Here is a 22,197-nt window from a genome sequence, read left to right as displayed (position 1 = left end):
TTCGCGTCTGATAGAAATGTTTGCGTTATACAATTTAAAGTTGATATTTGCTAACTGATACTGTCTAAAATCGAGGTATATCACTCTCTGTATGCCTAATCAGGAATGACTGTTAGTTTCCGTCAGTCACGAAATCTTTGCTTAGTCTGCATGAGCTAGGTTTGAATCCATATGCAGAACAAGACGGTTCGTCGTGTTATTTAATGTTCATACATATTCTCAACTATCTGCTCGTGAATAACTTAAATTTTTAATGTCATTTTGTGTTAAATAGTTCAAATGGCTCTGAGCACTATGGGACTTAACTTCTAAGGTCATCAGTCCCCTAGAACTTAGAACTACTTAAACCTAACTAGCCTAAGGACATCACACACATCCATGCCCGAGGCAGGATTCGAACCTTCGACCGTAGCGGTCACGCGGTTCCAGACTGAAGCGCCTAGAACCGCACGGCCACACCGGCCGGCCCCCACCATCTGGTATCACTGCATTACCTTATAATCCATTATATATAATCATTTTCATAGTACACTTGATATTATAGATGAGTAGGACACAAGACAGGATATAGATAATGTCCGTTTGACGTCAACAGTGTGTAACATTTTACTTTTTTTGAATAGGACAATGTTCCTCTCCAATAATTTTTAGATTAGTTACAATAAGCTTACGCTGCAAGAGAATTCGCTTGTATTTTTCAATATGTGGTCTGTTGTCGGTTTGAAGGCCTTCCATAACATCGGCAACGTAGTGCAACTCCACCGAGGGCTGTCTGGAGTAGGGTGGAGATAGCAATGTGAAAGTTGCGAGCTGTCGAAGACGATCTTCATATTCCTAATGCGATTAGGACATCGTATACTCTCGACTACGTTTAGCACCTGTGCGGTCAGTCACCCAATTTCAGAATTCATTTTGGGTAATCCTCCTAAATTCCCAAAATATTGTCTTTTTATATTGATGAGTAATATGGATAGTCGTCACGTTCATGTGCCGTCTACAACGCAAATTTAATGTTACTATCCTAGGAACTAACCTGCAATACGTTTTGTATTTCATAATCGGAACTATCTGCATTAACCGTCATCAGAGCAATGTCAGGGAACAGAATGCAGCAGTGCCTTGGTACCTACTTGAGGACCTGCTTGAGTCGTGTTCTAAGGAAAGGGTAGTTGCTGGTTCACATTATATTACACTAGCGAGAAGCACCGACTTTTCCTTTTCTCTGCAAACATCCAGAACTAAATTCAGTAACTAAATGCTAAGAATATATTTGCATAGTGCCAACTCAAAGATCAATAGATATGGATATAGATATAGATTTTTATATTTAAAGCCATTCTCGTTCTGCGTTGGAATAAACATCATTCATTATTTGCTTGTTCTTGTTACGATTGTTATTGTCATTCTCTCACTCGCAAGAGTCTTATGCTGATGCTGTATGAATAAATTATGCCATTGGATACAAAGCGGTTTAGTTTTGAGACCTAACCCACGAGGGGGGAAGGCACAGTGGTCTGCTTCAGGAATTCCAAGCAATAAAACACAAAAAACAACCCAGGAAGGGTTCGAACAGCTACTTTCACGCAGAGACATGCATTTGGAATCTGTTCATCGTTACGGGGTGAAACAAGAGGGTAACATTACTGAAACCATGATCGGGCTACTTAGTATTTAATAGAGCATACAGATTTCAAGGAGGAAACGTATGAAGACGCAGACTTCCTCGTTATCAATATGTGCGGCATATCTTTCGTGTTAACGAAAGTAAATTCCCGCTTTACCTCTTCTTACGTGTCAAATGAAATGAATACCATGAGGAATAGAATATTTGTTGACTGCGTCTCTTCTTGCTTCCATCCTTACCAACATATTTCTTCATTCTCGTGGTAATCATGACATTCTATGTGTATGCTGCAAAAGATTGCAAGTGGACAAATTCGACATCGAGGTGCAAAGCGTTTGGTATCTTACATTATATTCAATTCGAATAAGCTTCCGGTGTATTTTTACTTCGTTTGTATTTTTAGATGATTATGAACGTTACGGAAATTTATCTCACATGCCTTATGTTGAATGAGAAACATTGAATGATCCGTTTTGCTTTCCCTACGTTGAAATGATATAATGTCGGCGTCAACAGCCTTCTTCCACGCCGGAAGCTGAAACTTGTATCATTCTGGATTAATGATAATTGAATGTCTCATATGTATACATAGCCCACAAGGCGACGTCAGAAACCATCAGGGGAGAACGCCGCATAAAAACCAAACGTGCGCGCGCGTCTCCACTCTGAAGAACCGTATCGGAGAATCACGGCAAGCATTTCGCTGAAGAGCTGCCTCGTCAGAGAGCCGAGAAATGGCAGCGTCGTAGCAAGTATTTGTCAACACTCTGATAGTGCATTTACTTCCGGGTGTAGGTCGGCGTTACCTCGCTAAATTCACTTGACATTCGTTTTCCACATCGAAGACTCGTACGATATAATCCACTGCAAGATGACACAATTAGAAAGTATATTTAAATTCTGGACTCCAAGAACGGCGTTCTTCACATAAGTAACACCTGTTTGTGTGTGCATTCGGGAGGACGACGGTGCAATCCCGCGCCCGGCCATCCTGATTTAGGTTTTCAATGATTTCCCTAAATCGCTTCAGGCAAATGCCGGGATGGTTCCTTAGGAAGGGCACGGCCGATTTCCTTCCCCATCCTTCCCTAATCCGAGCTTGTGCTCCGTCTCTAATGACATCGTTGTCGACGGGACGTTAAAACAGTAATCTCCACCTCCTCTGTTTGTGTGTTTAAGGTTGCGTTTTGAGGCTCAGGCAACATCGCAGTGACTATAGTCCGCCTCTGGCCGCCAGTGTGTCGTTAGCTCAGAGGTTCCCTTGTGCGTTGCAGTGCTTGTACTATAAGACATAGCAGTTCGAATCACGGTAGAAGCCGCTGACTACAACCTTTTATTTTCCATTTTAATTAATGGAGTTGCAAACTGCTAGTAAAAATTTCTTATGCGAAATCTGAAGAATGCCTTTAAACATCAATCTTCGTCCGATTTCGACTTAGTAAATTAAGTTAATATCATGGATTTCTGCTTTGCAAATTCCAAGGTGCTTCACTGTAAAATAGGTCCTGAAAAGATTCAAACCGACTGTCAACGATATAAATTTGAGCTTTGTTCGTCATATAGGTCTAACATGTCAGACGGTTGTTTCTGAAGTGCACATGTTCATTAATATAGTTCCCTTCTTCTAAATTTTTGCAATAGCATTTAACTGTAGACGTTTTCTAACACCGGCGTTAGCAATTCCTTTCCGTTCTCTGAAATCTTCAAAACGACAATTTTTTCTGGTTTAAATCTGATGACCTTAACTATCACTTCCGATCAACAATAAATACTTCATGAACCCATACATGGAACTCCAATTGTGCAGTGTTCCTGCACTGCTACAGAGCATGCATTGCAAGGTATTCACACAGTTTATCGCATAGACTTACCATAAGGAATGAAACAAGAACTGTAATACACTTTACACCACAGACGCTCACTCTGGCTTGACGAAAACATCCAAACATTGACCAAAAGTTGCACAAATAATTGAGTTTGAAAGGAAAAGAAACGAGGTATGAAGCATTTATAAATTCATCGAATGTAGTGAGGTGGTTTAATTTCGTCGCAATCTATAAAATTAATTTCGGGCCATACTCAGCTCTTGCCGATTACCCGCCTACTAATCAGGGCGTCTATCTCCGTTGCCTTTGAGCGTGAATGGAAATTGTAGAAATTTTCTGTGGAGCAACATTTAATAATAAAGCGTTTTAAATCATCAAAAGCGATGAGCGATAGCAGGCGCTTTCGATAAAGAACGGGGGAGTGCAGCGCCGCTGCTTTTGCCAAGGCCGCTGCCAGTAGCCAGCAAATGGATCCCGGAGCTTTGCCGCATACGGCGTCCAGAGGAGGACAGTCTGCAGGAAATCTGCCGCAAAATCGTTACTGGATAAAATTTTGATATCAGTGTGTCACAAAGCGAAATAGATTGAATCTCGCTATCATTACATTCACGTCTTCAGCATTCAGACAGAAGAGGCTATAAAAATATTTTATGCCAGCTGCTCTCGATCCACTGACATTATGAACAGAAACAACGCACGCTACCGCTAGACCGCAAGCGTAATTAGCCTAAGGTTTCTCTATCATGGGACAAGTTTTCCTCCAGGAAGTGCCGCAGTCTACAGTGTTGCCAGATTGTGCAGATTACCGGACTTAGAGAATTAGCGAGTTGGCCAGTTTTTTTGTCCCATGTCGCGATCGGCGCGGACTTAGCCTCTGAAGCGGCCGGCCGCCGGTCGAGTTTTATGTCAAAGAGTGTACATTTGTGTTTATCCAATATTGTACTCAGTTTTGTAAAAAATTCGGTAACATGGTGTTTGTTAAATGATGTCGCACTGCTGGCACTCGTTGACTCCGGTGTTCTTATTGACAGGTGGGGATGTGTTTTTAAGAATCCAATCAGCCAGTCTGGACCAGATTTTTTATTTTCGTGCCACGATGGTGGAATATTGCGAGCATTCAATTTCAGAGCATATTCGTACGCTAAATTTTTGACTTCTGGCAGAATACCAAAGAAACTTGAAGCACATTACAACAGATATCTGCTAACTTATCTTCCTGTTCGTCAGTAAAGGCCAATCTTACTTTCTTGCAAACAGTCATGATATTTTCTATTCCAGATCTTAGCTTTTTAACAAATCTGTATAAAGTCGTATGTCAAATACCTAATTCTTTGGCAACAGTTTTTATTTTTCTGTAGTCGTTGAGAACTGCATCTGCTGATTTTTGCATCAACTCCTGTGACACAGAGCCGGCCGCCGCGGTGGCCGAGCAGTTCTAGGCCCTTCAGTCCGGAACCGCGTGACTGCTACGGTCGCAGGTTCGAATCCTGCCTCGGGCATGGATGTGTGTGATGTTCTTAGGTTAGTTAGGTTTAAGTAGTTCTAAGTTCTAGGGGACTGATGACATCAGATGTTAAGTCCCATAATGCTCAGAGCCAATGTGATACAGAACCTCGTGTTGTTTCTCGGGTATACGTCCACAAACCAGAAAAGAAAAAAATAGCGATGTTTATATTGCACTGGTGATACAAATGAATTGGGGCAAGTTGTTCGGAGGTCACAACGTGCTCCCGAAAAACGGAACATCTAGCCTCAATCACACGTGTTGAAATAAAAGCGAGATATTGGTTACGTTACGAAACACAGGTAATTTACGAACTGTGTACCAAAACTGTAGATAAATCTTTACAATAAAACACTGAAACACTAAAGGCCACTCGTAAAAATTTGTGACATAGATCAAAAATACCAAATACGAAAATATTTACATACTTGAACCAGCGACACACGTGCTGTCGTTCCGATGTTTCGAGGACCACTAGCCTGTTTACGATGGCTGTGCGCTGTGGCGTTTCATTTCACGATGTGTTGACTTTATTTTCATCTCTTTCCCTGGCGGAGTTATTTCAGACGGACGACTTACCTCGGTGACGTCTATCCCCGCTATTCCTTGCTCGGCGACCCTTGTCGGACGCGTCCCACTCTCTCTGCCATGTTGGATCCGCCATTGTTTAATTTCTGTTTCGTTTATAATGCTGGTTTCTGTAGTTTCCCAGACTTCATCGATCCTGTCCCTCTTAAGGTAGTGAAGCGCAGCTCTACAGCGTATTGCTGTATCTAAAGAGCATTGTAACGCTAAGTGCCTCTGGTGGAGTTGAAAGCTCCGCTCATTCTCTGAAGTACATTACGTTGACCTCATGACCTCGTCTTCCAATTATCTTGTTAGTCTGTATGTTCAGTCTATGAGCCCAAGCACTTGCGGTGAAGCACGCGATGGATTCAAATATCGCAATGTGGTAGGTCCTAACTGTCGTAATAGGTAATTTCTACTAAGTTGTGTTGAGTCTTGCTAGTTTGTGCATAATTTTGGAGGCTTTGTCAATTGTTATTTTGACATGACTGTAGAAAGTCTGTTTTTCGTCAACATGCAGTTCTAGATAATGTGTGCCTTGCTTGCTCTGTATGATAGTGTTGTCTAATTTTAGAATCGAGTTCCACTGTAGTGTCTGTCTGAGCAGTAAATGTGCTGTTATGATGGGCGATATTTTAAGTTTATTTTGTTTGCACCAATTGTTAATTTTCTCAGGCAGTTGCGTGCCTTTTGTCTCTAGTGCTGCTCTCGAGTTGGCTGACGTCACTACGAGCAGGTCATCTGCGTACGCCACCAGACCTCTTATCCTGTCCTCACCGTCTAGGGTGCTCAGCAAGGGCTCGATTGCGATATCCCAAAATATTAGTCCGCAGACCCTGTGGATATCTCTTTGTTCTTCTCTTGACAAGAGGGACGGCCACCACAGGCTATGTCGATTAGTATGGCGGACACGTATTTGTGGCTGATGCTATTTGTTACTGTCAGTGCTTGGTTGACGGCATCTTCTATTGATCTAACTCCCTTGAAGCCGAATTTATGGGACGTTAGGCTCAGGAGGCGCCTGTGCGATTGTAAGCGGTCACACAGGATCCTTTCCTGTACATTGGCGAGAGTGTTTAAGAGGAAGATGGGTCGGTACATTTTGGGGTCTATTAGCTCTTTGTCTTGTGATTTCCTGATTATTACTACATTAGCCGTTTTCTAGAGGTTTGGAATTCTGCCTGTTAGTAGTACCACATGGAACATGTTAGTAAGGAAAGGTGTGATTTGTGTTCCTGTTGCTTTTAATGTTTCTGTAGGTATAGTGTATGGGCCGGGTCTATTAGCTCTTTGTCTTGTGATTTCCTGATTATTACTACATTAGCCGTTTTCTAGAGGTTTGGAATTCTGCCTGTTAGTAGTACCACATGGAACATGTTAGTAAGGAAAGGTGTGATTTGTGTTCCTGTTGCTTTTAATGTTTCTGTAGGTATAGTGTATGGGCCGGGTCTATTAGCTCTTTGTCTTGTGATTTCCTGATTATTACTACATTAGCCGTTTTCTAGAGGTTTGGAATTTTGCCTGTTAGTAGTACCACATGGAACATGTTAGTAAGGAAAGGTGTGATTTGTGTTCCTGTTGCTTTTAATGTTTCTGTAGGTATAGTGTATGGGCCGGGTGTTTTTCGGTTTTTAAGCCTGCTGATTGCCGTCGCGACTTCTAATTGTGAGAATGGTATGGTTACACTGTCACTGATGTGTGGTTGCCTCATGCTCTCTCTCTCTTAGGTCAGCTTGGTGTCGCTCGTCTTGTGTGGAGTCGTCATCTGGGGGGAGCCTGTACAGGAGATATTCTGCTGTGCTTCTCCATCCTCTGGTCATTGTGCCGTCAGCTTGTTTTATTGCTGAGAGAACTGTCGGTGTCTTAACTATTTCTGTTTCTATCTTGAATGATTGTCCCCAGATGTTTCCTGTAGCTGTGTTTTAAGACAATTGGTTAAGCAGTGTTGCGTTTTTGTCTTTAGTTTTTTTGGTATTTTTGTTTAGCGTCAGGTTAGAGGTCGAGTCTTACCTATCTTTCAGGAGCCGTCTTTGCGTGTTGGTAGCACTTCTTTGATCCGCGAATCCTTGCTTAATTTTGCAGTTCTGCCGATCACAGTTTTTTCTGTTCCCACTCAGTTTTTGCCCTTAGTATAGCTGCTTCCTGTGCGCTTTGTAGGACGTCAGTCATTTCATGCGTTTTGTAACCTATACTGCCTTGAATAGTGTATAGTGGCGACGCTTCAACAATATCTCTAACTTTTTGCCAGCCGGCCCTTGCTATGAGGAAATGCTGCTGTTCATGGTCCATATTATATCTATTGACATATGTGTCTGTGGTTATGACGTTAGCGTTGTGATCGCTGAGTGTAGCTCTATCTAATATCCTTCGTGTTTTGACTAGTGGAAGAGATTTTGCATTCCATAGAGAAAGATCTATGTTACTTACAGCACCAGAGTCTCCGCTGTAAGTAAATGGCTGTCCATTCCCATGCAGTACAAAGAGGTTGCATTGATTTACCACTGCAAGCACTATTTGTGCTCTGTCTTCAGTTCTATCTGAGTTCCACAAATGGGATTTTGCGTCGATATCGGTTAGTACGAATTTTTCCTTCTGAGTGTCGTGCAATGTCTTTTATTTTGTCTACGAAAGGTTTTATACCTTACGAGTACTAAGAGTATATAGACATGACCCATACATCCTGTCCGTCAGTTATTTCTGCTGTGACGATGTGTATAGAGCAAAACTGAGTGATCTGTGTTACTATGATGTTTTTACTAACTACTATTACCGCACCTTTCGCGTTTGGCCTTCCTGCTATTGTGATACAAAGGGAGCCCTGAAATCTTCCCGCCTCACAGAAAAGGTTCTTGAAGGCAGGCAATGTCTGCTTTTGTTTCATCTAAGAGTCTACTTAGTTCCAAGTTTATGAAGGTACTGTCCGGGCGATTTAGTTGTATTACCTTCAGAAGGGAGTGTCAAGAGAAGAAAAAACTCTTGGGTGTGGTTTCTTTAAAATGCAGATTCACGCGTCCATGTACCCTCACGATGTTATTGTATACTTTCCTTTGGTTTAGGCCATCCCCCCTTCGCGTACATGCCTCTCCGAAAAGCGTACATAGTTCTTTGGGGTTCGTTGTAAGATTTTCTAGCTCTTAGGACCATCCTGTCAGTTTGTTCTCTAGTTGGAAAGCAGATTTTATCCCCGTCTTCATGCTTACTTTGTATAACGCAGCGAAGAGCTGTTTGAAATACATCCTTGTTTTGTAGTGTGCTAAGCCGTAGGTTAGCTCCTAAGGTTTCGTAGTTTACGTGATTAATGGTACTCAGCTTGTGGCCCTTGGTTGTGTCTGGTTGGTGTTCTTGACCGTTCGTTTGTTGCCCCGATTTTGAGTAATTTTGTAGTGTAGCAAGTATTTCCAGCTTCATGGGTTCTGGTAGTGTGGAGTTTGATGAGTTTTCGCTAAGCATTTCCCCTGATAGTAACTTGTTGTTTTTTATCTCTGCGACTTGCTTGTGAAAGCTGACTGTTGTTTGTCGTTTTCTGGGGTGGTTGTGTCTGGTGTTGTGCCGGTGCAGGATGTGTCTTTCTGTTCAGCTACTTTACTGTTTTTGTATACATCGAGTATAGATTTAAGTGTCAGGAAGTTGTTTCTGAAAGTATTTGTATGGAGTGTAGCCATGTATGGAAGTGAAACATGGACAATAAATAGTTTGGACAAGAAGAGAATAGTAGGTTTTGAAATGTGGTGCTATAGAAGAATGTTGAAGATTAGGTGGGTAGCTCACGTAAGTAATGAGGAAGTATTGAATAGGACTGGGGGGAAGAGAAGTTTATGGCACAACTTGACTAGAAGAAGGGATCGGTTGGTAGGACGTCCTGAGGCATCAAGGGATCACAAATTTAGCATTGGAGGGCAGTGTGGAGGGTAAAAATCGTAGAGGGAGACCAAGAGATGAATACACTAAGCAGATTCAGAAGGATGTAGGTTGCGGTAGGTACTGGGAGATGAAGGAGCTTGCACAGGATAGATTAGTATGGAGAGCTGCATCAAACCAGTCTCAGGACTGAAGACCACAACAACAACAACAACAACAACTGTTTTGTTTTTGGTAGTGACTGTGTGTGCTACCCCCGTTGAAAAAAGCGAACTGGCGTAATATAGGGTCTACATTTGGTTGTACGATATTCTACTTGTTGTGCGGGTAATGTGCAATTGTCGTTGTTCGTGTTTGCCTGTACTGTTGCGTTTCTAGTGAACTCTGTGACGTCTTCATTCTCAGGACGTACAATTACGTGGTTACATTTCTCTGTACTATCTCGTAGTATTTCGTCGTCCATTTCGTCAACTCGTTAAAGAAGACCAGCCTGGAAGGTGGCCCAATCAAACACGTGTCGTTTCAGGTGCCTGGCCACTTCTTATTCAATTGCACCCTGCGTGCACATATCGCCTGTATAATCGGCACTGCTGAAGTACCTAAACTGTATTGACTCTCAGAACTGAGGTATTATATTAGCACTAATATCTGCTTTTGGGAATTGTAATAACCCAGGTGTTGCCGCCAGGCAACGGTCGCCGCCAGTCTCTCATCCTAGTCGACGGCGATTTGTACCTTTGCCTGTTTGCCTGTTGCTGTGTGTGTTAGGGGGTTGGTTTCTGAAAGTTACGGTAGCACTCCTTATTAATTGACGTTGTCTTTTGTAGAGCTGTTTATATGTAGGACAGTCTGATCCTCTGCCTTATCGCGTGTTCTACTTCTGTGTTTGCATGGTATACAACCTGTAGGATTATCCTCCCTGCATTCCGACATTTTGTGTCCCGGTTTTGCACATCTCCCGCATACTAGGTCCTTCGCTTCGATGGGTGACCGAAGCCCCAACAGTTAAAACACTTTTACACAGCACCGAACCCTTTGTTTTTGAAGTAGCGGTAACCGTCCTCTTGGCGAGACTTCTAAAATATTTTTACTGTCGTTTTGCCCTTTGGTCCTGTTTTAAATTTTATTTTGACCTCGCAGGCATTGCCTTGGCCATTTCCCAGTTCCTGCTCGCACCTGTTTTGCCAGGTGAGGCCTCCTGGCAGCACGTTAAGAACCCATCCTGCAACCACCGCCATGGGGAAATCTCTCGGCAAGCCCACCGTGTAGGCTGCAGCTACCACCATTTAGCAGGATTACAGAAGCCCCGGCTTGTCATCTTCAGCCGAACAAAATCCCCCTTCTCCCTGCGAGCGGAAAGCAGCCGAGGCGACTACAAAGTGGCAGTAGGACTCGAGCTCTGAGGGTTCCATACGAACTTTATTATTTATGATAATACTAATAATAATAATAATAATATCCTGCCACTTAATGGCCTTGTGCAAGTCTTTCTATTGGACGGCACTTCGGCATCTTGCGTGTCTCCAACCTATCCCAGTTATCCATATGGGCAACGGGACCTACAATTTAACGAGCAATCTGGACCACTTGCTCTTTCTGCCAACTCCTCACATCACTGAGCGGTGAAAGCTAATCTTAAACGAAGATTGAAAAAGTAGTTGCCCGACCGAGATTTGATCGCGCTATCTCTCGGCTAGCAGACATACTCTTTACCGCCAAAGCACCAGGGCACCATGTATGATTTATTTACAGGATTTCGTGAGTAAACTTGCGTGTATCAAAATATGTTACAAATAAGGCCGTACCTTTTGATTTCATTGAGTTATAATCTTAGATTACTTACGCTCCCAAGGCTTTGTAGACCTTAATATTTTATACATGTTTTTCAACTTGATATCTTTATCCGTTTCTGGGAAAATGAGGACTTCACAGACGGAAAGATAGCCACACGAACAGAAAATAACGAAAAAAATATTTTTATGTGATGGAATTCTAGACTAACAATTTCAGGATTTTTTTCCTTTACTTCTGCTGTGAAAGCTTCTTTCTTACCAAATTTTATAATTCTAGATCAAGTGCATTTGGGGGTAGCGAAATATGTGACAAAAGCAACCGCATCGATTGATTGCATTGACTTAGCTTACACTGTTTACCGCCAAGGGACCTTACACCTTAGTATGTGCCGTAAATTTCAACGTGATATCTCTAGTGTCCCTGAGGAAAATAGAACTTAAAAGACGAACAGACAGACACAGAAGAACAATAGTGTGATCCTATAAGGACTGCGTATTTACCGATTGAGAGACGGAACCCTAGAAGCGCTAACACACGTGCGTGGCCCGAAAAAAATATATTACAATTTCTAAAGTTAGTTCCCAAGTGTACGGTACTCCGTGCAACGATGCATGGTATCCGTCCGCTCTATGCTTGCTAGCTTTGAGAAAAGTAATAACAACAAATGCAGTGTTGTTGGATGCCGTGTGTCAACTCAGGTTTCTGTAGAGGAGCTAACCTGCGACAGAGAGACTGGGAGCATACTTTCGGGCAATCGATGCCGCGGCAGCAGAGAGGCCCTCGCCAGCCTTTGATGCCGATGAACTTTGCCCAGCGCCGCAAACTCCTCAAAGGCGCGCCGCGTTACCTCCGGTCCGCGTGACATACCGGCCGCGCCGCCCCTGGCTGACGCAGGCTCGGCGCATCAGCCGCCGCGGCGCGAAGCCGGACGGCTGCGGCCGCGAAAGCCGTGTCTAAGCGGCTCACTCGTGGGTCGTTACAGTCACGGTAAGAATACAAGTACTGCGGACCACCCAGACACGTTGCTCCATTCCTTCAACTCAGCGCTACCTAAATGAGACAATACACTCTCGCTATTTTTTTTAATTTCAATTTTTTTTATTTATTTATTTATTTTTTTTTTTTTTTGCGCTTTCTTAGACACTGAAGCCAGTTCATATTGCAATGATTCCAGATCGGAGATACTCTTCAGAAAATGTATGCACCCTTATCTATCTTGCATATAAATAAAACTGTAAACGTTCGTCTGTCCAAAATCGTTTATCTCCGAAAGTTCTTCTCCGACTGCTTTGAAATTTTGACTCGGCGTTGCAATCCAGTACGAGCGAGTTTTTATATCAGAGAGAGTGAGCTCTAGTAGGTATACAGAAACAAGCACGTATTCGTATGCAACGTTGTGATAAAATTTCAAAGCAATCGGTGAAGAACTTTCGGAAATTAAAGATTTTGAACAAATGAAAATTTACTTCTATAAAAATAAAAATGTAAATATTCGTTTGTTCAAAATCTTAAATCTCCAAAGTTTTTCACCAGTCAGTTTGAAGCTGCAACACACTGTTGCATTCGGATTCACTAGTGTTTTATATACTTTATGGGGACCCATGTATAATATATAAGTGCATATGTAACAATTTTGTGGGGAAATCTATACAATAATGTAAATGTTCGTTTGTTAAGAAACTTGATCGTCGATAGATCTGCATCGAGAGCTTAGAAAGTTTGACAACGTTGTATTTGAATGCGCGCGTGTTTCTATATACCTATTTTTTTAAAAAATATATATAAATGAGAAACGCTGTTATCAAAAACGTAAAAAAATGCACCACCGATTTACTTCAAATTTTAACACGTAAGTGAGACGAGCGTTTGGGAACAGGGAAGCTGTATTTATGGCTCATTGCCATCAACGAAAAACCAGCCAAAGTTGCAAACTGCACATCCTTTTTTACTCGATGACTAGTTTCGAGCTGGGACTCATTTCCAAATCATCGTGCCAGATAATATGTCCCGGCCTGTAACTGACCATCAAGTAGACAAAAAAGGGAAATTTGCAACTTTTGGTGGTTTTCCGTTGTACTGATTAACAAAAAGTGCAGACCTGCAATTATTCCAACATTCTGGTAATTTGTAAACCATAAAAAACTCTGGAGCTTAGAGGGGTGAAAAAATGAGATGGGCAGGAGATGGCACGAAATGGACATATGAGGCTGAAAGAGGAGATGGAGGAGGAAGAGAAGATGGACACAGCAACGAGAAGTGGGAGATGGACATAGATTGGAGAAGAAGATTAGGATGCATGTCCAGTTCCCATACGTATGGGAAAAGTATGCTTCCTCCTTTCTTTCTTTTCCACTTAACAAGACTGAACCACGGCAACGCATGTCCGGGGGAAGCTAGTTATCGAATGAACAGTGGGAAATCACTGCGTCTATTGCTCCATTGACAGTTCTTTAGCGTATGGCTACATCACAAAAATCGTCTCAAACTACAAACTTATATCCAGGCCATGAAAATAGTCTACTGAACCCTTCGTCAATGCCAGGAACTCTGTTGGATCACCAGAGAAAGCTCTCTGAGGATATTCCTGAACCACCTGGCATACAGTCTCCTTTTCAGCGCCATCGGTACGCCTTCCATTGATGGTTCTTATTCTGTTAGGTAAGTACCACACTTTGCATAGCAATTCAAAGCATGGTGGCTTGGTCTATATGCATGACACGTTAAGTTGCTCCATCGTTGCATTAATCTGTCATCTGTGTCTTTAGTAGTCATCACTACTAAATCCGCCTCCAACTAACATTCTTGTGGTTTGCAGGGTTGGGTCACGAGAGTGAAGCCTACCTTTCCTGATACTTGGAATGCCTGCGTGATCAGGGATGTTACAATTTATTTCTAGCTTTCTTGTAGTCTCGTACCAGTGCAGTTTCCCGCCGCAGAGATGGAGGTGGTACATTGTTAAGAATGGGTAGCCAGAAGTCAGGCGTGGGTCTGATGAAACCAGTTATAAGACGGATAGTATGGTTCAGCTGCGTATCAGCAAATTCTGTGAGAGTACTTTTCGTCCATACTGATGAACAATGTTTCGCAACAGGGTGAACCACTCCCAGAGATGAGTACAGAGCGTTGACGCGGTTGATCCCCATGATGTTCCACGGAGTTCTGGAGGATGTTATTTTGAGTTTCGATTTTGGCAGCTGTTTTTAATAGATGCCGTATCTCAGCGTTCTATCAAGTGCCATCCCTCGATATTTTTAGTTTCTGTTATGTCTCAGTAATCTTCCTTCATGGTAGTCCGCGAACTTTTTATTGGCCTGCTGGTTGTTTAAGTGAAACGTTGCGTCTGCGTCTGTGGGAAAATTCACCAATAGGTGATGGATCAATGGTCAATACGGACTCGGTAATTTCAAGAAAGAGTTTCGGTCAAACGTTTTGTGATTAGGTTATATTCTCATCAGAATCGAAGCAAACCAACACCATCAACGATAATTCGGGTATATATGCCGAAGTCGCAAGTGAACATGAAGAAATAGAAAAGTAGGTAAAGATATTGAACGGACAGTTCAATATGTAAAGAGATATGAAAATAGAATACTCATGGGGGATTGTAATGAGATTATAGAGGAAAAAATAGAGCAACCGGTACAGGAGAATGAAATAGGAGAAAAATTAATAGAGTTCTACACAATTTTCAGCTAGTGATAGCGAATACTCTGTTGAGTCACAAGAAAAGGAAGTGTACTTGCAAAAGGCCGGTGACAAGGGAAGATTTCAATTAGACTACGCCATGGTCAAGCAGAGATTCCGAAATCAGATACAGGATTGTAAGGGGTACCCAGGAACAGATATAGACGCAAATCAATTTAGTAGCGATGAAGAGCCGGTTAAAGTTTAAGAGATTAGTCACGAAGATCAGTGCTCAAAGAAGTGGGCTACAGTACTAAGAAATGAAGACATATGCTTGAAATTATTTGAGCTCAGTGGGCATTTCAGTTGAAGAGGAATGGACAACCCTATAAAGGGCAATCACAGAAGTTGGAAAGAAAAACATAGGTAGAAACAAATTCAAGAAAGACTGGTCACTTAGGAATGCGACGAGGTGGCAGCAACTAAAATGCGAAGAAATCGAAAAAGAAATGATGATAGGGAGGAATGACTCACCATATAGAAAAGTCAAAACACTTTTCGGTGAAATTTAAAGCAAGGGTGATGAGTTAAGGGTGCATTTAGAATTCCATTGTCAAATGCAGAAGAGAGAGCTGATAGCTGGAAAGAGTACATAAAAGGTATCTGTGACAGGGAAGGCGTGATAGAGGACGAAATAGAAGTCGATATAGAAGAGATGGGGAATCCAGCATTATAAAAAGAAATTGCAGGTCTTAAGATAAAAAAAGACGAAATGGATAGATAATATTCCATCAGAATCTCTAAAATCATTAGGGGAAGTGGCAACAAACGAATATTCTAGTTGTTATGTAGAATATATAAGTCTGACTTTCGAAAAACTTATCCCCACAGTCCCGAAGATCGAAAGAGCTGACAAGTGCGAGAATCGTACAAACGGCTTAACAGTTCATGTACCCAAGCTGCTGAGAAGAATAATATATATAAGAATGGAAAAGAAAACTGCAGATCTATTAGTTGACGATTAGTTTGGTTTTAGGAAAGGTAAAGGCACCGGAGAGGCAGTTCTGACGTTGTGGTTAATAATGGAAGGAAGACTAAAGAAAAATCGAGAGATGTTCATAGGATTTGTCGCCCTGGAAAAAGGGTTCGAAAATGTGAAATGGTAAAAGACGTTCGAAGTTCTGAGACAAATTTGAGTAAGCAATAGAGAACCAAGGATAATATACAATATGTATAAGAGTCAAGAGGGAACAATGATAGTGGAAAAGCAAGCACGAAGCTCTCGGATTACAAAGGGCGTAAGGCAGGGATGTAGTCTTTCGCCCCTGCTCTTTAGTCGATACAAGAAGGGAATAAAAGAGAAATTCAAAAGTAGAATCAAAATTCAAGGTGAAAGAGTATCTGTGATAAGATTCGATGATGAAATTGCTATTCCCAGTGAAAATGAAGTTGAATAACAGGGTCTGCTAAATGGAATGAACAGTGTAATGAGTTCAGTGTACTGAGAGTAAATCGTAGAAAGACGAAATTAATGAGAACAGAGAGAAACTTAACGTGATCACAATGGATGAAGCAAGGGAATTCTACTACCTAGGCAGCAAAAACCCCATGCTGAACAGATGAAGGACGTGAAAAATAGACTAGTACTGGCAAAAAGGCAATTTCTGGCCAAGAGAAGTCTACTAGTATCAAACATAAGTCTTAATCTGAGAAAGAAATTTTTGAGAATGAACGTTTGGAGTAGATTATTTTAAACATGGGCTGTGGGAAAACCGGAAGAGATCGAAGGTTTGAGATGTGGCGTGTTGTAAAGCCGGAAATGCATATCCTCCTATTTCCATCTATTGTACCATAATTTTTTCCTTATTTTGTTACCTGAAGATATAACATTTCTGTGTCTTTATATATTGTAATTGTTTTAATATTTGTATATATATACATATTTATGCATTTATGTCTATTTATAATTGGTTTGTTTTGTGGATATTATTTGTATTTATACGCTGCGTCTGGCCTAGGGAAAACTATGCTATCGAACGAATACATCGATAGGTCGTGTGGAGAACGAAAGTGTTTAGGATCTTTGGTAGTGTTAACCCTGCCGCGTGGAGCGCGGGCGGAGAGAGTCTGGCTGGGGTAGTGCAGTGGAGCAGGTGCGTTGTGTGACGCTCCCGCGAGTTGCCGCGCTTTCGGGGTTTGGCAGCGTGTAATTGCGCTCGACTTGCTATGATAGTTTCTGACATGGTGTCGCAGACGGGAAGCGTTAGCTGGCACACGTCAAGAGCCCGTTTCGGCTGGAGACCGTGTCGAGAAGAAGGCGCGCCAACATCCAGCTTCTGCAACAGCGACGGCCGACAATGAGTGACTGTCGCCACCTCCTCGATCGACGGCTTCAAACCTGCAATCAACCAACAAGGAAGACTGGAAGCACGTAAAGTTTTAGAACTGTATGGCAGACCTCAGATTTTAAAATTGTTGCATTTTCCTCACAAAATTACAGCAACTTAGCATCAACCTTTGTTGCTCATTGTCCCAATTGGAATACCAAGCAGGGTCCCTTTCTTTTCCGAAATGAACCCGAGTGTCGCTGAAATTCAAACGCCAGCATTAACGTAATATCATTCCATTTCACTGCTTTAATTTCAAAGTTCAGTTAAAGTATTTATAGCTGGCTACAATATTTAGATTACACGAGCACAAGTTAAGAGTGCGAGTTTTGTTAGCATATTTTAGCTTACCTGTGACTGCAGCTCAGCTTGGTACGTACAAAATTTTACTATTGTTAATTGTTCAGAATCATTTAATTCAAGTTCAAAGTTAAATCTCTTATTTCTAAATTGCGTAGATTCAAGTAGCTTTTGAAATGATTGTTGAGGTAGTCCATTTTACTGAATTTCGATGTGCTTCAGAAAGAAAGCTCACTATTAATTTCAGTCACTAAATCAACTTTCAATTTTCCAGTTTTATTAATTCTTTTGCTAAATTAAGTCAGAGTGCAGCGAAATTTATTACTTCTGACAAACTTTCAGTTTTCACACTACATCTGTCAACCTTCAGTTGCCACGCTTCTAGTACTAATTATATGTGTAATAACCTTTCTTTTTCAGTTACTATATTAATTGTCCATAGGACTGGCGACCGTAATTTCCCCCAAATCTCAAATATCTAATTACCGCTAGTTAATTGTTAACGTAACGATCGCATATTTACTTTCTTTATCAACTTTGCCCCTTTTCAAAATTAATTTCCATCAGTTTTATTGAATTTTTCCTTTTATTTAGATGTAACCCTTTCCTCCCTCTTTACTGACAGATTAACTTCAGTGACGATTGCTTTTCCCAAATTTCCATTAGGTACACGCGGTTTAATTTTTCACTGTCATTAAGGTCGATAAGTGAGGGGGAGGTTACACGTGGCGACCTGGTGACAGGACAATCTTCAGATTTGAGGTTGTTCTGGACACGAATTTTGTTTGGTGAAATGTCGTAACAAAGTATTGGTTACGAACAGATAGTTACGTCAGTGAGATTAAGTAGTGGGAGGAATCCTAATTAGAGTTGAGATTTGTTATTTATATTGAAAATTATTAAAATGAGTGAAGGCAACAATTACCAAAATTTGGTAGACTTTGATACGGAACAATCGGTCGAACAGTGGGAAACGCGCACAGCGGTACCCATTGTTCAGGGGCAGGCGGCTAGCGTGAAAGACGCGACCGCCGAAACGCAACAAAGAGCAGAAATGGAATTCCAAACTTTAGAAAATATTTCGGAATCGGAAGTGAAAATCAAATCTGAACCCCTTGATGACGAATACGCGGGGACAATTAAAGAGGAAGCCGCTACGGAAGTAAAACCGGTAGTTTCCGGGAATTTAGCTGATTTCTTGAATGTTTTGATTAACGAAATCAAGGCTCAGTCTAGCAAGATAGAAACTCAATCGGCAGAAATTAAAGCTCAGGCTGCCAAGCAAGAAGCTCAGTCTGCCAAGCAAGAAGCTCAGTCTGAAAAAATTGACAGGAAGCTAGACAATCAGAACAAAGCTATTAATGTTGTTAACAACAATGTTGGAGTTGTTCACGCAAAAGTTGATAAAATCAAAGAAGATATTGTTGTGATTAATACTGAAATCGGTAATCTTAAACAGGAAATGATAGGCGTTCAGGCGGAAATTGCGAGCATAAATACGCGTTTTAATTCCGAAATTAGCAGAATCGAAAAAAGTGTAGGAGAAGCAGTTGCTCCGATCATCAAGAATAAAGTGACGGAACAAATTCAATTAGTGAAAAAAGGGGATCAAAAGAAGGTGGAAACTTTAAAGGCTTTAGTATCCGAAGTAGATACCAAAGTGACGAAGCAGGCTAATACCTGCGAAGAAAAAAAAAGAGAAGTAGAAACGCTTGCGACAACCACTTGCCAAGTAATTACGAGAGTGTCTGAATTAGAAAAGAAACTTGACGAAAAACAGAGCTACGCGCCAATCTGTGCACATAGTTCGGAATTGTTGACGAAAGAGGAGCGGTTCGACCCCTTGAAAAAAGGCGGCATACACCCTACGGATTTCATTAAAAATTGTGAAAGAGTTTTACCCAGATCATGGACTAATGAGAGAAAAATTAATGCGGTTATTGATGTGTTGGCTGGTGATGCCAAGCGTTGGGGCTTAAACCTCAACATTACGAACCTGACTTTTGACGAGTTTAAAAATTTGTTTCTGGCTGAATACTGGTCAGAGCAAAAACAGCAAAGTGTCTGGCGCAAATTTGTCGTATCTAGGCCTTTCGATGCGAATTCGCGCGGCTCGATGAAGGAGGGCTGGATCTGAAGTTGGAATATTTGCGTGATCGCCGCACAGAATCCGAAATAGTCTGGGAACTCTACAAGAAGCTTCCAGATGATACAAAACGCTATGTAGGAAGCAATTACAGGACAATCAATGATTTCCTGGAAAGAGTTGAGGACGAGGACAATTGGCGCAATAATCGCGACAGTGGTAGAGGCCGTGGTAACAACAACGGATACCACAGCAACCACAACAACGATAACTATGGGAATAATGCATACCGCAATCTTGGCGGCAATAACAATAGTGGTTCGGGCCGTAATGACAATCGGTACGATGCAAATAATAACAGGAATGACGGAAACCAGTATCATACTAACGTGATACGGGCTTCACAGAATAGTAATAACGCCAGAGGCTGTGATAAGCCGCCTCGGCAGCATCCGGGGAACGTATGTGCTGGGACGAGACAGGGAAACCATTAGCCGCGCCGGTGAGGGGCCGACCGGGCGTGGAGAAATTTTGGAGGCCCAATAACAAGAGAAAACCCAGGTGTCGTCGTTATGAAAATTCCGTATGGAATAATCAACGGCGGGAGAGTGTGCCAGTGTTAAGAGAAAGGAGTGCGCCCACAAGTAGTAGATCAGCTGTATACACGGCAGTAGAAAATACATTCACTGTCAGTGAGAACAATTTAAGAAGTGTTCCGGAAATCGATTATAAAGTGGCAGCTGTAATACCCACTGCGGAACTGGAGATTGAGTTTAAGAAAGATTCGCAAGTGTTGAGAGAAGATCAGATGTCGGATAACACGTCCGTCATTGAGCGAGGGGATGCAGAGAGGGATGAGGTCTGGTTAAGGCAGTTCGGTCGCTTATACGACGAACTAAGAGATTATAGGGGTCTGTATGGGAGAAGTGTTTATGGGGAGCGCGTGCAGGATTTGCCGCGTCTCGTCCCGCAGGAAGATAATGTTTGTGAAATGATAGAAAGTTCTGGCCCTAACCGGCAGACTTTACCAGAGACAGTTGATTTTAATGGGGAGCACGAGCAAGATTCGTCGTGTTTCGTCCCGCAGGAGTTAGATGTTGAAGTAGTAACAAAAAGTTCTGGACCTAACCGGCAGACCTTACCGAAAGTTGTAGTGGTAGAAGTAGCCGACCCATCCGACGCAAACCTCCAGTTTAAAAATTGCGAGAGTATTAAGGAGAAAGATTACGAAAATTTTAGTGATAGCCGGAGATTGACACCGGTGCAGAATTGAGTGCTGTGTCTGGGAAAATATTTGAGTTACTGAAAGACAGACCTGGCATCGTAGTTAAGCCAGTAACAGTAGTGGAAATTATCGGTGCTACTGGGAAGGCCAGTAAACCGGTGACAAAACAGATTTTTGTGAACTTCGAGATATGTGGGGCACGATTTGAACAAGACTTTTTCGTCGTGCCAGACTTCACTACGGAAGTAATTATCGGGTTAGATTGGCTGTTGAAGTACCGTGCAGTGATTAATTGCGAAAGCAAAACTTTGACATGTACGTCACAAGATAAAGCAATAGTAGTTAGTTTTGACGAGGCAGGAGACGGTGTGCATAGGCAATACCAACCTATACACATTGTTAACTAGCCGGATGACATTGACGGAGGAATGAATTTGAACTGCCGTAACGTGAGGAATCTCGGCATTGACAAAAGTGTAGAAAGTGAATTGGAAGAGATAATCAAATTCCCTCCAAGGATTGACATTAGTATTGGTGTGAAAAAAGATCGTTTGCGAGAAGTAATGAAGCTAAAAGCCGATGCTCGCATACGTCGTCATGACGCTAAAGCGCGTTTTGCTAAGTTTGCAATCGGAGACTTAGTACTTGTAAAAGCTCATGAGAAATCGAGCGAGATAGACAATGAAATCTCGAAATTTAAGTTTGTTTATAATGGACCATATAAAGTCATTGGTATACCTCACACAAATGATTATTGCTTAGAGTATCCAAGCTCTGAAAAACTATTAGGTATACGGAACATTGTAGACTTGAAATTGTACCAACCTGGGATTGATTAATACCACAGAATGGGTAATTTGTACAGTATGTAAATACAGAGTGTAAGATTTAAGGATTTGCTAGGTTGCCATGCTTATGCCTAACCAAGAGGTCATTAAAGAAGTTGTAATTAATAAGTAATTAATTTTGACTGAATGATTTAAGAGGAATTGATTAATAATCATTTGAAAAATCCAAGCCGCTAGTTTAAGTTTTCAGCTGAGTCACTGTAGATTAAGGAATGTAAATATGATTTGGTAATTACCTGTAAGATTTCATGAATATGTGTTTTACTAGTCATTGCCGATGTTCTTAGACGCTGTTTTAAGTTTCAGGCTAGTACATGCGTGAGATGATGGACAGTGTTGAGTTATCCATTGTGATAGTGTTAATGGACTCCTTGAGATTACTCGGGGGTGAGGTTTCCGAAAGAATTCAGTGAAACGGACGTTCTGAAAATGCCGTTACACAGGCGAGTGAGATCAAGCGTGCCGCCCAGGCGAGCGCAACAATACTGGCGAGGCGGAGCCGCTGTCGGCTCTTGTGCCGCTCTCGGCATTCTTTGTACTTGCGGGTACGAAAG

This window comes from Schistocerca nitens, chromosome 1, assembly GCF_023898315.1.
Source record: "Schistocerca nitens isolate TAMUIC-IGC-003100 chromosome 1, iqSchNite1.1, whole genome shotgun sequence".
In the NCBI taxonomy this organism is placed as follows: Eukaryota; Metazoa; Arthropoda; class Insecta; order Orthoptera; family Acrididae; genus Schistocerca; species Schistocerca nitens.
Note: the sequence above shows the minus strand (reverse complement) of the source record.